A 22989-nucleotide genomic window follows, 5' to 3' on the forward strand; every position below is an offset into this window, starting at 1 on the left:
AAATGCCCTGTGTTATTATTTTGTGGATTTTCTGTATTTCTAAGTCCCTCTTCCCATGTTGGAGCGTGAGTGTCCCCTGAAATATGTAATTTTTGTATTACTTGTGCCAGCTGATCTTGTACTTCCCGGATTTCTTTTCGGTGTTGCGTATTAATTTGATTCAGATTTTGTTTGAATTTCCTACTTTGTTCGCACTCTTCTGTGTCATTAAAGACTACCGGTTTTGTGTCATTCAGATTATCATCTACCTTCGTAGATAAATTATTTAGCTGATCCGAAAGTTCAACTACTTTCTCTGATAATGAACTAAATTCCTCCATGTGTCTTTCTGAACCAATTTTCGGTGTATCTACTGTGTCCTTTAAGTTTTCGTGAGTTTTTGCAAGTTGCATAACCGAATCGGTAGATGCAACTGAGTCAATTTTAGCTTGCAAGGTTTCATGGTTTTGATGAACAATAGTTTGCAGTTCTTTTATGGATGCTTCGTGATTCTGTAATGCATTTTCATGCCGCGAAAAAATAGGTTGAAAATGCTCACAAATCTGTGTTTTTACGTCATCACAGACTTTTTGACATTTCGATTCAATGTTATGTAACTCAGTAGTTAAATCTTCACGTGTTTGTTCAAGTGTGGTGTCTAACTTTTGAAGCTTTTGCTGTGTTTGTCTCTGATTTTGTTCCACTGTGTCTAACTTTTGAAGATTTTTTTTCCATTGTGTCTAACTTTTGAAGCTTTTGTTCCATTTGTTGCATTAATTGTAATAACAATGCACTGGTGTCTGAAACATGTTCCTCAGTGCTATTCGGCAATGCATTTGAACCGGCAATATTCACATTTTGACAAGCAGAAAATGTGTCTTGTTTTATTTGAGAAAACGGCGAGGACCCAAAACCTGAATCTGCAGCATTCGCAAAATTGTGTCCTGTCATTCCCGATTCCTGAAGCGGGCTGTTGCCGACCAATCGATCGATAATGCTTCCCTGTTCACTAATTGTTTCACTGTCAACACCATTGTTTGCCGCCCACTCCATTTCCCTATGCACAATTACCAAATTACTATGCTGAACATCAGTTAATTCATTACACGGTGGCGCTAAAACATTGCTTTCGTCTTCACTGTCATTTCTAAGTTTACTTTGGAGCCTAGTAATACGTTTTTCACACGCCGTTATTGTCACAATATTTCACACGACAACACAGAAAAGCACAATTTGAAGAGCAAAAATAAGAAAATACATTAACATAGCACTGAAAATAATATCTAGTTAATTGCAAGCGCAGCTGCGAAATACTTGGTGCAAATTTACATGTGTGCCACACCTGTTTTAATGTACAACAATGAAAGACTGCAACTACAAATGAGATTCTCTCTACAATTACGCGCTATCAATAAACAAAATCTACACTAATTACACAAACTACAAGAAAAAATCAGAAGATTCCATTCAGGTATCCTCGGCTAAGGGTCGACATATGAAACGTCTCCTTTCAACAATTGATAAGATAAGATAAACATAGGTTGATAAGATAAACATAGGTACTAGGAAGGTAACTGTGACGAATCCTTCGTTAACAGGAGAAATACTTCAGTTGAGTGGCGATTACATTTTCACGCAATTTGGGTGCATAGATCCCGAGAAATCAGTACCCATAACAACCACCTCTGGCCGCAATAACGGCCTTGATACGCCTGGAAATTGAGTCAAACAGAGCTTGGAAGGCGTGTACAGTTACAACTGCCCATGCAGCTTCAACACGATACCACAGTTCATCAAGAGTAGTGACTGGCGTATTGTGACGAGCCAGTTGCTTGGCCACCATTGACCAGACGTTTTCAATTGGCGAGAGATCTGGAGAATGTGCTGGCCAGGGCAGCAGTTGCACATTTTCTGTATCCAGAAAGGCCCGTTCAGGACCTGCAACATGCGGTCGTGCATTATCCTGCTGAAATGTAGGGTCTCGCAGGAATTGAACGAAGGGTAGAGCCACGGGTCGTAACACATCTGAAATGTAACGTCCACTGTTCAAAGTGCCGTCAATGCGAAAAAGAGGTGACCGAGACGTGTAACCAATGGCACCCCATACCATCTCGCCGGGTGATATGCCAGTATGACGATAACGAATACACGCTTCCAGTGTGCGTTCACCGCGATGTCGCTAAACACAGATTCGACCATCGTGATGCTGTAAACAGAACCTGGATTCATCCGAAAAAATGACGTTTTGCCATTCGTGCACCCAGGTTCGTCGTTGAGTGCACCATCGCAGGAGCTCCTGTCTGTGATGCAGCGTCAAGGATAACCGCATCCATGGTCTCCGAGCTGATAGTCCATGCTGCTGCAAACGTCGTCGAACTGTTCGTGCAGATGGTGGTTGTCTTGCAAACATCCCTATCTGTTGACTCACGGATCGAGACGTGGCTGTACGATCCGTTACAGCCATGCGGATAAGATGCCTGTCATCTCGACTGCTAGTGATACGAGGCCGTTGGGATCCAGCACGGCGTTCCGTATTACCCTCCTGAACCCACCGATTCCATATTCTGCTAACAGTCATTGGATCTCGACCAACGCGAGCAGCAATGTCGCGATACGATAAACCACAATCGCGATAGGCTACAATCCGACCTTTATCAAAGTCGGAAACGTGATGGTACGCATTTCTCCTCCTTACACGAGGCATCACCACAACGTTTCACCAGGCAACGCCGGTCAACTGCTGTTTGTGTATGAGAAATCGGTTGGAAACTTTCCTCGTGTCAGCACGTTGTAGGTGTCGCCACCGGCGCCAACCTTGTGTGAATGCTCCGAAAAGCTAATCATTTGCGTATCACAGTATCTTCTTCCTGTCGGTTAAATTTCGCGTCTGTAGCACGTCATCTTTCGTGGTGTAGCAATTTTAATGGCCAGTAGTGTAAATCTCCTGTGCCTTTTATGAAACTTGTTTCAACTATAGGACATAGCCGTATGATGCATTATAAAATATCTACAGCAATCTTCAACCATACGCGATGTTGTGACAGTAAGAACCGACAATGTTTCAAATATTAAAAAGACTGGATTACCTTCAAAGTTGGCTTTTATCATTCTTCCGTTAACGTAATGTCTTTTGCTCAATATATTTCGTCAAAACATATTATTGCAAAATGATAAATAATGCTGCCTCCACTACACAGTAATCCAGCTTCCATCTTTTCAAACGAAGTGCACTGCCAGTCTGTTCAACACACACTGACACTGTTATCGTCTGCCTTACTCTGACCAACATTTCTAGCCCTAAACACAATCTTACAAAGAATACGATTATATCTATATTACAGGGGTTGAGTATATTTATCAAATTCGCAACTTCGTTCACATTTACGCCCAAAATTTCCCGAAAATCGTCGTGGCAAACAGGACAGGACCCTTTCAGGTGGTATCGTGCCTAGGAAAAACAAATTGCACTTGGGGTCTGTAATCCCCGTGACACAGTACTCGTTAAAGCCTGTGCTATGGTAAGTGAGCGGGATTCACCTTATAAGAAAGGATTTTTCGCATAGATATCGACCGTGTGTGCCTGGATGGTGGCAAATCAGACTTACATCCACTCTGTAATAGCAATGATCCGTCAAGTAAGTTCGAAATGCAATTACACGTCAGGTTGGATCAAAAGCAACCCAGAAGATGCTACCAATGTGATAATAATACGGTCGCCAGCCTAATTAGGCATTAACTGAGTTTCTTCCCTGTACAAGTTGGTATATATTCATGCGAAACAACAAGTTGTAACACTACATAATGTAGTAGAATTTTAGAACCAGAATTGTACTTTCATGCCACACACAAAATGTCGATTTTGATAAAGATAAACACTGATAAATTTTGACTTTTATATTGACTTTAACTTTTGCTGGTCAAACCAATTTAGAACACTTCAAAATTCAAGTGAATTGGGGGGGGGGGGGGGGGGGACCCTGAAACTGTTATGATTACTGAATTTATTATTCGTTCAAGATTTCCAGTATATGAGTTACTACTCTTTTCATCTTATTTACTGCTCATTTAAATGCCTTTAAATCTGTCCCTAAATAATAAACTTCATTACTATATCAAGACTAAAGTTATCTTTCGACTTCGTTAAACCTTCGCTATTGATTTACTGGTTCATTAAGAAAACATTTCTTTAAACACCATACTAATATAGCTAGTTCTGCAAATAATTATTATTAACAAAATTTTTAATTTTCATTTCGGGACACTCGGAATGCACAACGTTTGGAAAGGACCCTGTCTATGTTAGTTATAAGGATAATTAAATGATTGTAAAGTTCTGGTAAAATTTAGGTTATTATTACACCAAACACACACAGTTCACACTCTGATCCACACGAATACAGTACTAAAAGTTTCAACCTGCTAGTATCGATGCGGCGGTTGGTGAGCGGCGAGATGACGAGGCACAGAGCACACATACAACCACAGCTTTGGCTCTTGACGTATCGGCACTTTAATTCTTCTTAGCGTCGCAATACTTTTCCATTTAGTGCCTATGGAATTTTGCCATATTGTGTGGGCGTTGGAATGGCATACCCGAGGCTCAGTGAAGCTATGTCTTCCAGGAGAGCCTCCTAGCTCCAGAAGGTGTTGCTCAAACCAATGCCAAACTCCAACCACTACTGAGCCCGTTGTGCCGTGCAGTGCCCGCGCGCATTTTCCCGCGCTCGCCTGCCATCCACCTTTTACCGCTCCCTGACAGACCGGGTATTCACGCGAGGTTTTGCATTGTACATATCCTAACACATTGCCTACGTATGGACCAGACGCACGGTTACAATTTTAAACATCTTACAACAGTTTCAGCACTTGTTACATTTCAATTCTATTGCAATACATGTGACATAAACATTAATATTCACATTAAAACTTATTTACAGTTTTCTTAACATAATGGCATGAAACAAAATGAAATGAAATCACAACATCAATTACACAAGTTTATCGAAAATTAGATGAAAAGAATTACTTATATGTACAATAGTACAGAGTCGTTGTTGTGACAGGTCGATACGGTCCCCGATGATAAAGGCATACTTGTTTTGATCCACTGCGTCTTCCAGACTGACGAGATCACGACAGGAAATGCCACTAAAACGTTCCCCAGACCATAACGCTCCCTCCTCCTGCCTGACCCCTCCGACGACGGTTGCAGCGTGTTTGCTTTCATACGTTTCAATCCGATGGGGCATAAAACGTGACTCATCTGAAAAGCACACTTTTCGCCAACCGGTGGACATCCAGTTGCGGTACTGGCGTGCAAATTCCAACCTTCGTCGCCGGTAAACAACAGTCAGCATGGGTCCATGAACCAGGAGCTTTCTGTGGAGGCCCATACGTAGCAATGTTCACTGAACGGTCTTGAGGGGACACTGTTGGTAGATCCTTGCTTCGTTTGGGCTTTCGGTTGCTCATCGGTTAACGTCTATTCGCCCGTACTCATCTCCACAGCTGTCGTTTACCCCTATCATCTATGGCCCCTAATGCACCACAGTTGCCTCGGTGCCGGTTTCGGTTGGCTTCATTTTCCATGCACGGTATACTTTAAACACAGCGGCACGCTAGTGGTTTACAGACTTTGCCGTTTCGGGAACGCTTCCGCCCTGGGCCCGAAAGCCCATGAGCACATCCTTTTGAACAACTGCAATATTTTTCGCGTCCCACTTGACACGATTTATGTATCCTCCACTGTTAGTGCAGCCACCTTCCGTCTGTGACTTGTTACTGCACGTTGACATCTAACATAACCGGTGGTCACAAAAGAAAAAAGGCTCTGAGCACCATGGGACTTAACATCTCAGGTCATCAGTCCCCTAGAACTTAGAACTACTTAAATCTAACTAACCTAAGGACATCACACACATCCCTGCCCGAGGCAGGATTCGAACCTGCGACCGTAGCAGTCGCGCGGTTCCGGACTGAAGCGCCTAGAACTGATCGGCCCAGCGGCCGGCTATTAATGTGTCGGACCGTGTAATTTACTAGGAATGAAATAAGTCGAACGTGCAGGGAAGCCAAGGCGATATGGCTGCAGGAAAAATGTGAAGCAATTGGAGTCGATATGGAAGAGACAGGGGATCCAGTATTACAATCAGAATTTAAAAGAGCTTTGGAAGAGTTAAGGTCAGAAATAGCAGGAGGACTAGTTAATATTAAATCGGAATTTCTGGAATCGTTAGGGGAACTAACAACGAAACGGCTCTTCAGGTTGTGTGTAGAACCTATGAGACTTGCGACATATCACCAGAAACTCGGAAAAAACATCATTCACACAATTCCGAAGATAGCGAGAGCTGATAAAGGCGAGAGGTGTCGCATAATCAGCTTAAACACCTATTGCAGACAAGGTGTTGACAAGAATACTACACAGAGGAAAGGAATGGAAATTTGAGGAACTGTTAGTTGACGATCACTTTTGGTTTAGGAAAGGTAAAGACATCAGTGAGTCAGTCCTGACGTTGCGCTAAATAATGGAAGCGAGACTGATGAGGAAATCAAGTACGCTCATAGGATTTGTTAACCTGTAAAAGGCATTTGACAATGTAAAATGGCGCAGAACGTTCGGAATTCTGAGAAGAGTGGGGGTAAGCCACAGGGAACGACTTATATCATACAACATGTACAAGAACCAAGAGGGTGCAATAAGATTAGAAGACCAAGAACGAAGTACTCAGCCGAAAAAGGGTGTAAGACACACTACTGTTCAATCCCTATCGACATCGAAGAAGCAATGACGAAAATAAAGGAAAGTTTCAACAGGGATTAAAATGTAAGGTGAAAAGACATCAATGATACGATTCGTTGGAATGAAGACTTCAAACGAGTACAGAATGTAGATTGGGAATAAACAAAAAAAAATCTAAAATAATGAGAAGTAGCAGAAATGAAAAAAGCGACAAACATTAGAATGGGTGGTCATGAAGTAGAAAGCAAAATAATCCATGACGGATGAAGCAAGAAGAACGTAAAGAGCGCCGGCCGGTATGGCCGTGCGGTTCTAGGCGCTTCAGTCTGGAACCGCGTGACCGCTAGGGTCGCAGGTTCGAATCCTGCCTCAGGCATGGATGTGTGTGATGTCCGTAGGTTAGTTAGGTTTAAGTAGTTCTAAGTTCTAGGGGACTGATGACCTTAGAAGTTAAGTCCCATTGTGCTCAGAGCCATTTGAACCATTTTTTATCCGTGAGAAACTGGTTTTAAATTTTCATCCTGCCATCAGTAGTGAGGAATTAAAGGTCATTTCTAAATCAAACTAATGCCGAGATGACTCTGCCAAATACGGTCTTGGGCGATAATAGTTGCCACAATTTTCCAAATGAACAATAATTCTGATACTGCTTTTGTTTTGTCTTGTCTTCCTTTGGGATATTGCATGAGACAATTCTACTTCGGTTTACGTTTATTAGAAAACCATAATGTACATCGACGACTCATATTTTATCACAGTTATTAATATAAGTAACGTTGCGTACTTCCGTGTGTTGGTATTTTCTCTATTTCGGGTAGAAGTAACGATCTACTGTAGCTTAATTCCTTAGTAAAGTAAGCCATATGACCAGTTTTAAAGGCAAATCTGTCTTAATTCATTTTACACACTGCGTAATCTATAATGCCTTTGTGCCATGACTGTACAATAAATAATTAAAACTATGAAATACAACGTAGCTAGAAATTTAACATTTCGATTTATTACTTTTGACCTGTTTCGAGAGTAAGCTCCAGCTAATGCAGTATGGTATATACTTTAACAAAGGTGGACGAACTGTTTATGGAAAACGTTTGGGGAAAAGGCGTTCTCTACTAAAGCTCATTATTATATTTTTGAGTGAGCACTTTAGGAATATCTGTTTCATTCACATGTCAATTAAGAATTTAAACAGTCTTTTCCCGAAGAACTTTTTCTTCCTTTAATTGTCTTGTGTAATCTTCCTTCATAGGTAGAAGAGTTCCTTCACTTCGGTTCCTGTATTTATTTCCGAGATTTTTACTTCGCAACCCACTAAAGTGTCTTCTATTATCATCATATATATATATATATATATATATATATATATATATATATATATATATATATATATATTGTCTAGTCAAGATCCATTTTTCTCAACATATACTAATCACGAACAAGGTATCGTTAGAAACTTTTTTTAATTGGTTTCTGACACCGTGTACTGAATTGGCGATAAAACTTATTATTTGCGGAAAATTTTAACATAAAAGAGACTTGACCACCAGTAGGCATACCTATATTTTACGAAAATTACTTTTTGTTATCTTATAAAAATACTATTTTATTTGTTTTCAAGTACTTATTAACTGGATAATTTGTACACAGCTTTTTCATAAGATATATGGTGACCACTGCGGTAATCCATTCTCTCTTCACCTAGCCCTTAAAGAAAATGAATACAAAAAGTATATGAAGGTTACATTCTTATATCAATGATCGTTTACACCGATGTGTTGTACTTCCCTGTAAAGTCTTTTGTTCAAAATTATGTGCATGGAAACACACACACCAAAAAAAGTTTTGCATCAACCCAGACCTCAGAACTCTAAGATAGACGTTGACTGTGGATGTTGTATCAACAAGTCCCTTTGACTGTTCACAGATGTCACTAAACCCGCCCACAGATGCATGAGCAGCTCTTATTAGACTGAGGAGTTCCGACAGCCGATCACTTCCAGTCATTCCACCAGGCAGGAGGTAACGGCTCGTGTTGTCTGTAGTTCAACCATGCCTAGACGGTCAGTGCGGCGGTTTGATCGTCTCCGCATTGTTACTTTGTGCCAGGAAGGGCTCTCAACAAGGGAAGTGTCCAGACGTCTCTGAGTGAACTAAAGCGATGTTGTTCGGGCATGCAGGAGATACAGAGGGACAGAAACTGTAGATGACATGCCTCGCTCAGGCCACCCAAGAGCTACTAATGCAGTGGATGACCGCTACCAACGGATTATGGCTCGGAGGAACACTGACAGCAAAGCCACTATGTTGAATAATGCTTTTAGTGCAGCCACAGGACGTCGTGTTACGACTCAAACTGTGCGCAGTAGGCTGCATGATGCGCAACTTCACTCCCGACGTCCATGACGAGGTCCATCTTTGCAACCACGACACCATGCAGCGCGGTACAGATGGGCCCAACAACACGCCGAATGGACCGCTCAAGATTGGTAACACGTTCTCTTCACCGATGTGTGTAGCATGTGCCTTTGACCAGACAATCGTCGGAGACGTGTTTGGAGGAACCCGGTCAGGCTGAAGCCTTAGACACACCGTCCAGCGAGTGCAGCAAGGTGGAGGTTCCCTGCTGTTTTGTGATGGCATTATGTGGAGCCAACGTACGCCGCTGGTGGTCATGGAAGGTGCCGTAACGGCTGTAAGATACGTGAATGTCATCCTCCGATCGATAGTGCAACTGCATCCGCAGCATATTGGCTAGGCATACATCTTCATGAACGACAGTTCGCGCCTCTATCGTGCACATCTTCTGAATGACTTCCTTCAGGATAACGTCATCGCTCGACTAGAGTGGCCAGCATATTCTCCATACATGAACCCTATCGAACATGCCTGAGATGCGTTGAAAAGGGCTGTTTATGAACGACGTGACCCACCAACCACTCTGAGGGATCTGCGCCGAATCGCCGTTGAGGAGTGCGACAATCTGGACCAGTAGTGCCTTGACGAACCTTTGGATGGTATGCCACGACGAATACAGGCATGCATCAATGCAAGAAGACGTACTACTGGTTATTAGAGGTCCCGGCGTGTACAGCAATCTGGACCACCACCTCTGAAGGTCTCACTGTAAGATGGTACAACATGCAATGTGGTTTTCATGAGCCATAAAAAGGGCGGAAATGATGTTTATGTTGATCTCTATTCCAATTTTCTGTACAGGTTACAGATCTCTCGGAACCGAGGTGATGCAAAACTTCTTTTGATGTGTGTATATACAAGGATGTATCATAAAGTCATGATTGTTATTTCACATCGTTCGGTTCATTTTTAAATAATTCCTACAACTACCCTTATACCAACGACTACACTTAATCCAAATACTAACATTATTTATAACTGTAAAAGTACGGAAGTTTCGCATGGGTCCCCTGATCTTTTATAATTCGTCTTCGGCTTGTTTTCTTTAGCTCTAATTCTTTTCTGAGTATGAAAATTCCATTCAACATTCTTCTGATTCTTCTTACGTTCGTGCAAGAAGACGGTGTTACCTACAATCCTTAGTAGGTATCATTTATTCAATTTCTTAAATTGTGTTGTACATTCGTCATTTTTTCGACATAAATGTTGAGTAACAGTGTCCACAAACGACAATTCCGTCTTCACGTGTACTGATATTTCTTGGTTTTCCACTTCCGCAATTCCCATTTGCTTTTTGTTGACCTTTTAGATTCCTAGTCTGTCTTAGTTATATATATCCCTTTATTTCTATTCTTCTTTGTCAACATCTTATTCAGTCATTTACAATGTCCACGCTTTTCTAATTCGATTATTAAGTTCGAGGGCCAAATTAATTCACTGGTACCTCTACGTATTCCCATAAGTCACACTAATGCTCGGCCCACTGCTTTTGAATTTTTCTGTTTATCTCAGAAGATAGCGTGATTCAAAAGTTTGCGTAAGCGTTGAAGCAGCTAATAGAAGAGTCGAAATACAACAACTTTCGAACAGGATCTTATAATTTGGAAGTAATCATGAACGTCTGAAAGCTTTGTAATGTCAGTTACATCAAAGAGGCACTATGTCACGGATTGCGCGGCCCCTTCCTCCCGAGGTTCGAGTCCTCCCTCGGGCATATGTGTGTGTGTGTTGTTGTTCTTAGCATAAGTTTGTTTAAGTAGTGTGTAAGACTAGGGACCGATGACCACAGCAGTTTAGTCCCTTAGGAATTCACACACATTTGAACATCAAAGAGAATTCACGCAAAAGCGCTTTAGTGTCAGCAAAGGTGATGTGCACTTTCTGTGTACGTACGGCTAGATAGAACTAGACGAATCTCCTGCACACTTTCCTGTGCAATTATGTGACGTACTCAACTAGACATATCCCGAACGCTAGATCATAAGAGGAAGTCCAAGTGCATGGCCACCTCGTTCCCCTTATCTGACGTGTGGGTGTTTATCAAAAGAAACGTGTACCCGCTAGTGTCTGATGAGGGTCTTGCGATGCTTGGTGCATTTGGTAGAGTGCACCAAGGTTTCTCTATTTCAGGCAACTTCCGTAATGTACGGCATTGTTAAGTTACAAACACTCCACCACCAATTCTGCCTAATCTATCTTTCCTGAACACCGTCTGAGACTTCGTAAAAATTTCTGCAGAACTTATTTCAGGCTTAAGCCAGCTTTCTGTACCTATAACGATTTCAGCTTCTGTGCTTTCTATTAGCGCTTGTAGCTCAGGGACTTTCCCAGCACAACTACAACAATTTACAACTACAATTCCGACTATTCCTAGATCCAAGCACGTCCTGTATTTGTCATGCACCCTTTGAGATTGCAGCCCACCCCGTACTTTCCCGAGGCCTTCTAACCTAAAAAAACCGCCCAGTCCACGCCACACATCCTCCGCTACCCGTGTAGCCGCGAGGTGAGTGTGGTGAACTCCTGAACTATTCAGCGGAACCCGAAACCCCACCACCCTATGGCGCAAGTCAAGGAATCTGCAGCCAACACGGTCACAAAACCGTCTGAGCCTCTGATTCATACGCTCCACCCGGCCCTGCACCAAAGGTCCGCAGTCGGTTCTGTCAACGATGCTGCAGATGGTGAGCTCTGCCTTCATCTCGTAAGCAAGACCGGCAGCCTTCACCAAATCAGATAGCCGCTGGAATCCAGAGAGAATTTCCTCAGATCCAAAGCGACACACGGCATTAGTGCCGACATGTGCCACCACCTGCAGCTGGCTGCACCCTGTGCTCTCCATGGCATCCGGAAGGACCCTTTCCACATCAGGAATGACTCCACCCGGAATGCACACGGAGTGCACACTGGATTTCTTCCCCTCCTTAGCCGCCATATCCCTAAGGGGCCCCGTTACGCGCCTAACATTGGAGCTCCCAACTACCAATAAGCCCAGCCTCTGCGATTGCCCGGACCTTGAAGGCTGAGAATGATCCTCTGAAACAGGGCAGGCAGCTGCATCTGGCTCATCCAGAGACAGTGCCTGAAACCTGTTTGTCAGACGCACCGGGGAGGCTTTCTGATCAGCCTCCGGGGACTTCTTTCATTGCCTGCCACGCCTTGGAACGACCTCCCAATCAACCACAGGCGAGAGCTCAGCCCCACTGCGTGCAGCAACCGGGGCAACCACAGCGGCAGACCCATCTGGGGACAGACGGGACGAGGCTGACATCCCCGTGATGCCCAAGTCCGGCTCCCCACAGTGCTGCCCATTGGCAACAGCCTCAAGCTGCGCGACCGAAGTCAGCGCCGCTTGCAGCTGTGAGCGAAGGGATGCCAACTCAGCCCTCATCCGAACACAGCAATCACAGTCCCTGTACATTCTAATCGATGTTGAACAACAGTTACTGAAACACGAGTCCGTGCCTAGATAACGCAAGGGAAACACGCAAAGAATGTATGAACTAACCTGTACAAATGCCTAACGACTGCGCTACAATCTGCCTGAATTTACTATTACAGTTACTAAAACTCGAAATTACATCTCCTATACGAAACTCACACGCAATTTAAGTTGGAATCTACGAAGTAAACACTAAAGCGCGATGCTACAACTCTCAAATAGTATAATACTCCCGAAATTTATGAATTAAACAATGCAAGTACCCCAAAACACGCAAAGAAATTAAGAATTAAACTATGTAACAAGTAAGCTAAGTGTATACGACTTGCTGCTGGCAGCTGCTTATCCAACGGCGGCAGGGAGCACGCCTTGGTGTGTCAGTAGTGGTTTATCTTGCAGTGAAGTCGAAGTAGATACTCCATGCGAATTGGTATGGGTGGAGGCTATACTTAACAGCCGAACTAAGTTAATAATTGGCTCCTTCTACCGACCCCCAGACTCCGATGAAATAGTTGCTGAACAGTTCAGAGAAAATTTGAGTCTCGTAACAAATAAATACCCCACTCATACGGTTATAGTTGGTGGGTACTTCAACCTTCCCTCGATATGTTGGCAAAAACACTTGTTAAAACCCGTGGTAGGCGGAAAACATCTTCCGAGATTGTCCTAAATGCCTTCTCCGAAAATTATTTCAAGCAGTTAGTCCACGAACCCACGCGAATTGTAAACGGTTGCGAAAACACACTTTACCTCTTAGCCACAAACAATCCAGAGCTAATAGAGAGCATCATGACTGATACAGGGATTAATGATCACAAGGTCGTTGTAGCTAGACTCAATACCGTTTCTTCCAAATCCACCAGAAACAAACGCAAAATAATTTTATTTAGAAAAGCGGATAAAGTGTCACTATAAGCCTTCCTAAGAGACACTCTCCATTCCTTCCGGACTGACTATGCAAATGTAGACGAGATGTGGCTACAATTCAAAGATATAGTAGCAACAGCAATTTAGAGATTCATACCTCATAAATTGGTAAGAGATGGAACTGATCCCCCATGGTACACAAAACAGGTCCGAACGCTGTTGCAGAGGCAAGGGAAAAACCATGCGAAGTTCAGAAGAACGCGAAATCCCGAAGATTGGCAAAAATTTACAGACGCGCGAAATTTGGCACGGACTTCAATGCGAGATGCCTTTAATAGGTTCCACAACGAAACATTGTCTCGAAATCTGGTAGAAAATCTGAAGAAATTCTGGTCGTATGTAGTACACAAGCGGCAAGACGCAGTCAATACCTTCGCTGCGCAGTGCCGATGGTACTGTTACCGACGACTGTGCCGCTAAAGCTGAGTTATTGAACGCAGTTTTCCGAAATTCCTTCACCAGGGAAGACGAATGGAATATTCCAGAATTTTAAACACGAACAGCTGCTAGCATGAGTTTCTTAGAAGTAGATACCTTAGGGGTTGCGAAGCAACTCAAATCGCTTGATACGGGCAAGTCTTCAGGTCCAGATTGTATACCGATTAGGTTCCTTTCAGATTACGCTGATACAATAGCTCCCTACTTAGCAATCATATACAACCGCTCGCTTACCGATAGATCTGTACCTACAGATTGGAAAATTGCGCAGGTCGCACCAGTGTTTAAGAAGGGTATTAGGAGTAATCCATCGAACTACAGACCTATATCATTGACGTCTGTTTGCAGTAGGGTTTTGGAGCATATACTGTATTCAAACATTATGAATCACCTCGAAAGGAACGATCTATTGATACGTAATCAGCATGGTTTCAGAAAACATCGTTCTTGTGCAACGCAGCTAGTTCTTTATTCGCACGAAGTAATGGCCGCTATCGACAGGCGATCTCAGGTTGATTCCGTATTTCTGGATTTCCGGAAAGCTTTTGACACCGTTCCTCACAAGCGACTTCTAATCAAGTTGCGGGCCTATGGGGTATCGTCTCAGTTGTGCGACTGGATTCGTGATTTCCTGTCAGGAAGGTCGCAGTTCGTAGTAATAGACGGCAAATCATCGAGTAAAACTGAAGTGATATCAGGTGTTCCCCAGGGAAGCGTCCTGGGACCTCTGCTGTTCCTGATCTATATAAATGACCTAGGTGACAATCTGAGCAGTTCTCTTAGGTTGTTCGCAGATGATGCTGTAATTTACCGTCTAGTAAGGTCATCCAAAGACCAGTATCAGTTGCAAAGCGATTTAGAAAAGATTGCTATATGGTGTGGCAGGTGGCAGTTGACGCTAAATAACGAAAAGTGTGAGGTGATCCACTCGAGTTCCAAAAGAAATCCGTTGGAATTTGATTACTCGATAAATAGTATAATTCTCAAGGCTGTCAATTCATCTAAGCACGTGGGTGTTAAAATTACGAACAACTTCAGTTGGAAAGACCACATAGATAATATTGTGAGGAAGGCGAGCCGAACGTTGCATTTCATTGGCAGGACACTTAGAAGATGCAACAAGTCCACTAAAGAGACAGCTTACACTACACTCGTTTGTCCTCTGTTAGAATATTGCTGCGCGGTGTGGGACCCTAACCAGGTGGGATTGACGGAGGACATCGAAAGGGTGCAAAAAAAAAAAAAAAAGGGCAGCTCGTTTTGTATTATCACGTAATAGGGGAGAGAGAGTGGCAGATATGATACGCGAGTTGGGATGTAAGTCATTAAAGCAAAGACGTTTTTCGTCGCGGCGAGATCTATTTACGAAATTTCAGTCACCAACTTTCTCTTCCGAATGCGAAAATATTTTGTTGAGCCCAACCTACATAGGTAGGAATGATCATCAAAATAAAATAAGAGAAATCAGAACTCTAACAGAAAGGTTTAGGTGTTCGTTTTTTCCCGCGCGCTGTTCGGGAGTGGAATGGTAGAGAGATAGTATGATTGTGGTTCGATGAACCCTCTGCCAAGCACTTAAATGTGAATTGCAGAGTAGTCATGTAGATGTAGAAACAGCACATTATCGTTGCTGAACTTATAACGCGTGTCCATTGATTGTGCTTGTTGTTACTGACATTCCAGAACTTTCAGCGGCTCAGGATTATCTCCAAAATCGTAAAGTCTTGCCCCAAAGTTGTTTCATTACGTCTCTTCTTGAATATGTGGGCAGCTTTTTGAATCGTCCTGCATAAATTTGAGATTTCAGTTTGATAGTCCTATACGATAACAATGATGTTTTATTTCCTAAAAATCTGATGGGAAGTCTTTTGTTCCATATATTTTGGATGAAATAGTCACATATCCCTGTTCAGCTTTATGTGCTTTATTTCTTTATCAGTGATCCACTACTAAGTACAGACTTACGAAACAAGTATACAAACCAGTTAAAGATGAACTTCCGTCCCGTTGAAGATAATCGCGCCACATAAATAAGTAGGTACGAAAGAGTGTCTTCATCTGGTTAATTTAAATCAATTTTAGTCTTTCCACTATTATGAAAGTATTTCAGTGTAGCTGAAAGCTGCGGTATAAAAAAATGAAAGTGAAAAATAATTTTAGATGCTTCAGCATGTGTCTCCCTTGCAGAGAAACTGAGTGACCACTCTTCCTCAAAATTAGACATCCTTGTTCTCCCACTACAAAATCTTGTCAAGACCGTCGAGACACCAGCAGCAGCTTTTTTAATCTACAGCTGATGAAGGCTTGCCCCCAATGTGCCACTTCCCTTTCACGTCCACGCTACGTACTTCGGTTTATTATTTGCGGTTGAGCTCTCTCCGACGTAATTTTCCGCCTGTCCCATTTCTTCGAGCACCACGGAGCACTCGCGCTATAATACATCAGTTTCCTAACAATGGATATTTTTTTTTGTCTCTCGGAAGTCCTACATAAGATGTTACCATTATAACTTTTTGTTGCTCTGAAAGTTTAATTATGAAGTTACACGCTTGTTTTCCTTCATGTATATGAAAAATCTAGAACATCGTGTATTACTGCCAGAAAGAAAACTTATGAACATACACCTGGAACAAAACGATACTGTCGTTCATACTAAAATACATATATTTTTGTTATATGTTTTAGCTAACACTAGGGGCAACTTGAACAGGTACGGGAAGTACCGAACTCATTACAGTTACAATATAATTGTTTAATACCTTTTAGGTTTTAATGTATCAGATTATCACACTAACTCGGATTCTACACCTAAGTATTTCGAGTTTGTGTTGGAGAAGAAGATAGCAGCAGCATGAGAAAATGAACAGGGAACCGTAAAATAAATGTCACACGAGGTTAACGGCGGTACAAATGAAGAGCTTTTGGACCTGTACACTTCGAGTCTGTAGTCCGATTCATGAACGAGGGAGGATTGCACAGGTTGAGGAGCGGACGGGTATTGCGTTGTTGCTGGTTCCAAGCACGCGACGGTGCACGCATACATGTGCTTTGCCCTTGGACAAGGCGTATATCCTGCAAATTACGCTTGCTTATGTAGAATTTGTCGCTTACGATCACCATCAGCGGGGCAACAAATGTGAGAAAAATTCGTCAAATAACACGCTACTATCTCGTTTAACGCTCGCTCTGGCTACGACATTCGGAGCGGAGCGCTCAGAACATTTCTGAACGCTCATTGGATGTCGTAGAACGTGTAACGTAGCTGCGGAGAACATGCCTAAACTTGACCGTCATCGTTCGCGACTTCAACTGTGGTTGGGCTGCGTCGACTGAATGGTGACCTTTTTTAGCGAGGTCCAAATCAGACACCCATTTTAATGTCAGAGGGACCTTTAGTAAGACCGACGTTAACATACAGCTCGTGTGAACTCGTATTTGAGGTAATAATGGATGTTTTCTTGCCCTCATCCGATCACCTATCTGGCTTCACAGCTGAAGGAGACAGCACTATGTGGACCTGCAGTTTCGTGAAATGTGTTGGCTGCCTCTAACGTACGTATTATTATCTATAAAGAACAACTAGCACTGAAGTAAGCATTTGCTACTGTACTGTGATTTTTAACGCAAATCTGAAAGCCTTAACCATGAAAACATCGAGGATACTCCACTGCGTGACAAAAACGTATGGCCTTGTTGCAGATTCTAAAACTCAAATGAACGTGGGTTTCTATTTGTCATTTGAAACCTTTTTCCCCGCTAGTAAACGAACTGTGTATCTAAACATTTTTGTGATACAATTTATGCTCTTCCAGTGATTTTGTTAACGATCAGCCGCTAAACCAATGGAAATGTGAAGCAAAAAAACTCTAAATTTTAGCTTTTAGCATACAAGTAGGTACAGAGAAGTGCCTTTCTAAATGATTGAACTGAAATCTGGAACCGATTACCTTGCATAGTGAAACGCTTCTCAAACATTTTTTATTTTATTTCAGATAAATCTTTTTTTCGGTATTACTCTTACCGCTAGCGTAAAGCTATCAAGAATACGTAGTCTGTGGTACCCATACTGACATATTTACCCTGCAGAGCGCTGCACAGTACACCGCCGATAGTGTTTCTTACCAACATTTGCAACTCTCTGTCCAGTTCCATTCGCGTATGGTGTGAAGGAGAAATGATTGTTGGTGTACTTCGCTGCAACCTCTGATTTCTATTATCCTACGCTCATGTCCCTTTGCAAGATATGCAATCTTGCGAATTTTATCTCGAACGCCGCTTCTCTCAATTATCCAACAAGGATTCACTTGAACAGCGTTTTCTTTTTTTCTAACGACTGCTGTACCATATCTGTTATACTAATGCCCTGTACCGGCATATTAGGTTCCTAACAACGCATGTCTGAATTACAATTGCTGACTTTTTTTCCTAGTGTTTATCCCCTCTCTTACGGGGTCGGGTTTTTCAGGAGTTGCAAACTATAATTTATTATTTAACTTTTCCCGGTGCTCTCCCCGACATCACAGTCGTCAAAAGAATTGCACCCGCCGTCTGTCTGTGAATGGTGTCAACTTTGTTCTCTGTCTTATCGTATTTTGACAGATTGTTTATCTGATTCCCCGAGGAATTTGGAGAGTAGCCCAGTGTTCGCCTAAACAAGCGTAGGAAGCCGCCTAAAAAGCAACATTCAGGGAGGCTGGTGTACCATCCACGACCTCAACCCTGCCGCTCGGGTTCGCTCTCCTCCCTGTCTCACAAGCTAGCACACTGCACGTTACGCTATACGAGAAGGAAAAAGCCTGAACAATATTGCAAAATAGGCCCTTTTTTCTTGAAGAACAACATTGCACTTCCTGAAGCACGGCTAAGTTCATTCGGCTTCTCTACTGCTGATTTCACACATTTCTTCCGGTACACAACCGCTCGTACTGATAATTCAAGTTGGACATAGTAGTGATAATATCTGTTCGTCCTTGGATCCATTTCCGAAACGGTGTCAAACACGCCAAGTAATACAAAAATATACAAGCGCGTATCAAACATAATTACACTACAGCTGCATAGGATATTATTAGAATATACTGTTAAAATACACATTTGTATGTTCTCTTGTTCATGCCACATAGCTTGTTTCTCTTTGCATGGCTCCTTCTGCTATATACTTCGAGAAAATTGCAAGAAACTGTTGCCGATTGTACAGACAGTTATGACGGACAACTAGAAACGAAATAATCTTTGAACTCACGTGGAACGACAGGGATCTTCGTAAGCAGTCTCACAGAAACAGTGAGCATAACAAGCTTGTTTGCGTGGCCATCCTGCTTAGCAAGCACAGAAATATTTGTTTTGTAAACAACACCCACCCTTCTCCCCGCGCGCGCGCACACACACACACACAGAAAAAAAATATGAATTATACACAATCTTCAGTTTCGTTCACACACCCACACCCATACACGGAGTAATTTTCAACATATGCTTCGTTAAGATGGGAACACGTAGGTAAACAAAAACATGATGAGACACATAGTGAATTCGAAACATTTACGTGTTTAAAAGCACTGTTTCCGAACAAATATTTTTAACTAGTGGCAGAAGTGTAATAGTGCACCACAAAAAGAAGGATAAACAAGACGAACAGTTTGAAGGAAAAAAGTTCGGATTATAAAAATGTGTTTATGTATAGTAAATGCAGTAGCATTGTGACTGCAAGACCAAATGAGAGGAAACGTAGCTGCCAACCAACAGTAAGAAGTTTTTTACGTAAAAACGCGACGTGAACTCTTATATAATGTAAAAATAACACATCAAAACAAAACTGTATTGTTCTAGATCCCACTGAAGATGTCTTAGAGTAAAAGAGGCGAAACGGTCTGGGAGGAATTAATTACTGTAGCAAGAAAACGCAGCTTTTATTTACAAATCAGTCAATCTAGATCTCAACTAATATTTATTTATTTGGCACAGGTTCCAGTCAAAACATGACCATCTTAAGACCACTACCTCTGATTAACTGAATGGGCCAGGTATGATACAGCTAATCACCGCTCAGACTTTGGTGACGTGAGCAGCAGGTAAACGGTGCTGATGTACTTATTGAAAGGCATCAGTCGACAGCTGCTGACTAGCATGTAGGTGCCACAGTTACAAAGGCAGCGCTCCATCCACTAATGCACACGGGATCACCAGAGTAAGCAAATGAGAGGAGAAAATAGCAAATAGCGTGTACACAATAGAAAAACCTGATATTGCATATGCAGACATTATACAACGTTGATTCTAATCTAGAAATATATTTAAAATATGTAAAGGGACATTAAAACTTAAAATTCGTCCGATAGTGGCGAAGAGAATCTAAAGGAACACATTACTGTGCGCATTCGATAGAAATATTACATCGTGTATGTCATATCAAACAGTATACCATAGGCGATACAAACCATGGTGGTAAAAATAGAAGGGAGGTGGCATTAAGTCACAAACTTGAAGCCGATGTCCGCCATCGTAACTAGACCAAAACATTACATTCACCGCATTAATGCCCCCATAGTTCACCGCAGTGACACTTCCCCATGATGTCGCTGACACGGGCGTATTACTAGAGCAAATACGCATTCAAGAACAGAAAAACGTTCGAAATCGCCTTCCTGACACTACGTTATTCATGTAAGGTCTATAATTTTTAGTATTTAAAACAGTTGTTGCGTGCACAGGGCAGAAATAATGAATAACAAACACTTGTAAACAGAAGTCTGCTAATGTTTTGGGCTACTTAAAATGCCGGCAGGCCCCGCCTACTCTGACTTCAAAACAACGTACAGCGTAGGTCTGCTGCGCCAGCTGGCCAGCCGGTGTGGCCGTGCGGTTCTAGGCACTTCAGTCGGTAACCGCGTGACCACTACGGTCGCAGGTTCGAATCCTGCCTCTGGCATAGAGGTGTGTGATGTCCTTAGGTTAGTTAGGTGTAAGTAGTTCTAAGTTCTAGGGGACTGATGACCTCACAAGTTAAGTCCCATAGTGCTCAGAGCCATTTAAACCATTCTTTTGCTGCGCCGGCTCCCTTCTTTTCCAACTCCATGAAACATATAGCAAAGCAAAGATGCCTGGAGCAGGTTTTTATGGACAATGTTAGCCTTTGGCCAGACGTAGCCCATACGATATAATAGTTCTAATGCACACAGGTAAGTTCCCTTATATTCTAGGCGCTACTATCGTACTTTTAAGTTTTCAATATCCTTTTTAAATCCCTTTAAGTATATTCGTGGACTAAAATTGATACGTGGTACCTACTGGAATTAAGGAATTCCTTTTCACACAACCTGTTTATTTAACAATATAAACTGTGTTTTGCAGATAATCGAAGCATTTTCTATAACAAAGCATTTTCTATAACAAAATGAACAAATTTGCAAAATTCTTTTGAGCTTAAGCCTTAAGTTAAATCAGTTTTTAATTTTTCGAAAAGAAATATGTCGTGCTGTATTGCAAAACAGCAAACAATATGACAATGATTACAACACGGCCGGACCTGCAGCCCGCCCGTTATCAGGTGAAACAGCGGTGTTTACCATCGCGCTGGAGACAGTCTGCCTTATTAAATGCGCTTCTGCAACGCATGAAAACTATAAGCACCGTTGATGACAAGAGTGATTCAATTACTTAAATAGATTACTTAAATTTTAATTTGAAAGCTGTGTGTCTAAAGGTTCGGGGTTAAGATGTGCACCTGTGCTTAAAGGTTACCACCCTTGCTTTTAATCTCACCGAAGGTTGTTTTGACTTTCCTGTATGCTGAGTCCGTCCTTCCGACAGTAATTTCTCGTTCGATGTCTTCACATTTTTCCTGCAGCTATTTAGTTTTAGCTTCCTTGCACTAGCTCTTTATTTCATTCCTTAGTGACTTGTATTTCTGTATTCGTGAGTTTCCCGGAACATTTTTGTACTTCCGCCTTCCATCAATCAACTGAAGTATTGCTTCTGTAGCAATGGTTTCTTTGCAGTTACCTTCTTCGTACCTTCGTTTTCCTTCCCAATTTCTGTGAAGGCCCTTCCTCTTCATCTGTACTGCGTACTGAACTATTTCTTATTGCTGCATCTATAGCCTTAGAGAACTTCAAGCGTATCTTGTCAATTCCTTAGTACTTCCGTATCCCACTTCTTTGCGTATTGATTCTTCCAGATTAATGTCTTAAACTTCAGCCTGCTCTTCATCACTACTATATTGTGTTCTGAATCTATATCTGCTCCTTGGTACGCCTTACAATCCAGTATTTGATTTTCGGAGTCTCTGTCTGACCACGATGTAATCTCACTGAAATCTTCCCGTATCTCCCGGCCTTTTCCAAGTATACCTCCTCCTCTTGTGATTCTTCAACAGAGTATTCGCTATTACTAGCTGAAACGTGTTACAGAACTCATTTAGTGTTTCTCCTCACTCATTCCTTGTCCCAAGCGCATATTCTCCTGTAGCCTTTTCTTCTACTCCTTCCCCTACAACTACATTCCAGTCCTACAAGACTATTAGATTTTCATCCCCCTTTACATACTGTATTACCCTTTCAATATTCTCACACACTTTCTCTATCTCTTCATCTTCAGCTTGCGACGTCGGCATGTATATCTGAACTATTGTTGTCGATGTTGGTTTGCTGTCGATTCTGATAAGAACAACTCTGTCACTGAACTGTTCACAGTAACACACTCTCAGTCCTACATTGCTATTCATAACGAATCCTACTCCTGTTACATCATTTTCTGCTGCTGTTGATATTACCCTATACTCACCTGACCAGAAATCCTCGTCTTCTTTCCACTTCAATTCACTGACCCCCACTATATCTAGATTGAGCCTTTGCATTTCCCTTTTCAGATTTTCTAGTTTCCCTACCAGATTCAAGCTTCTGATATTCCACGCCCCGACTCGTAGAATGTTATCCCTTCATTGATTATTCAATCTTTTTCTCATGGTAACCTCCCCCTTAGCAGATCCGAATGTTGGACTATTCCGGATCCTTTTGCCAGTGGAGAGATCATCATGACACTTCTTCAA

This window comes from Schistocerca piceifrons, chromosome 1 (assembly GCF_021461385.2).
Source record: "Schistocerca piceifrons isolate TAMUIC-IGC-003096 chromosome 1, iqSchPice1.1, whole genome shotgun sequence".
NCBI classification, from domain to species: Eukaryota; Metazoa; Arthropoda; class Insecta; order Orthoptera; family Acrididae; genus Schistocerca; species Schistocerca piceifrons.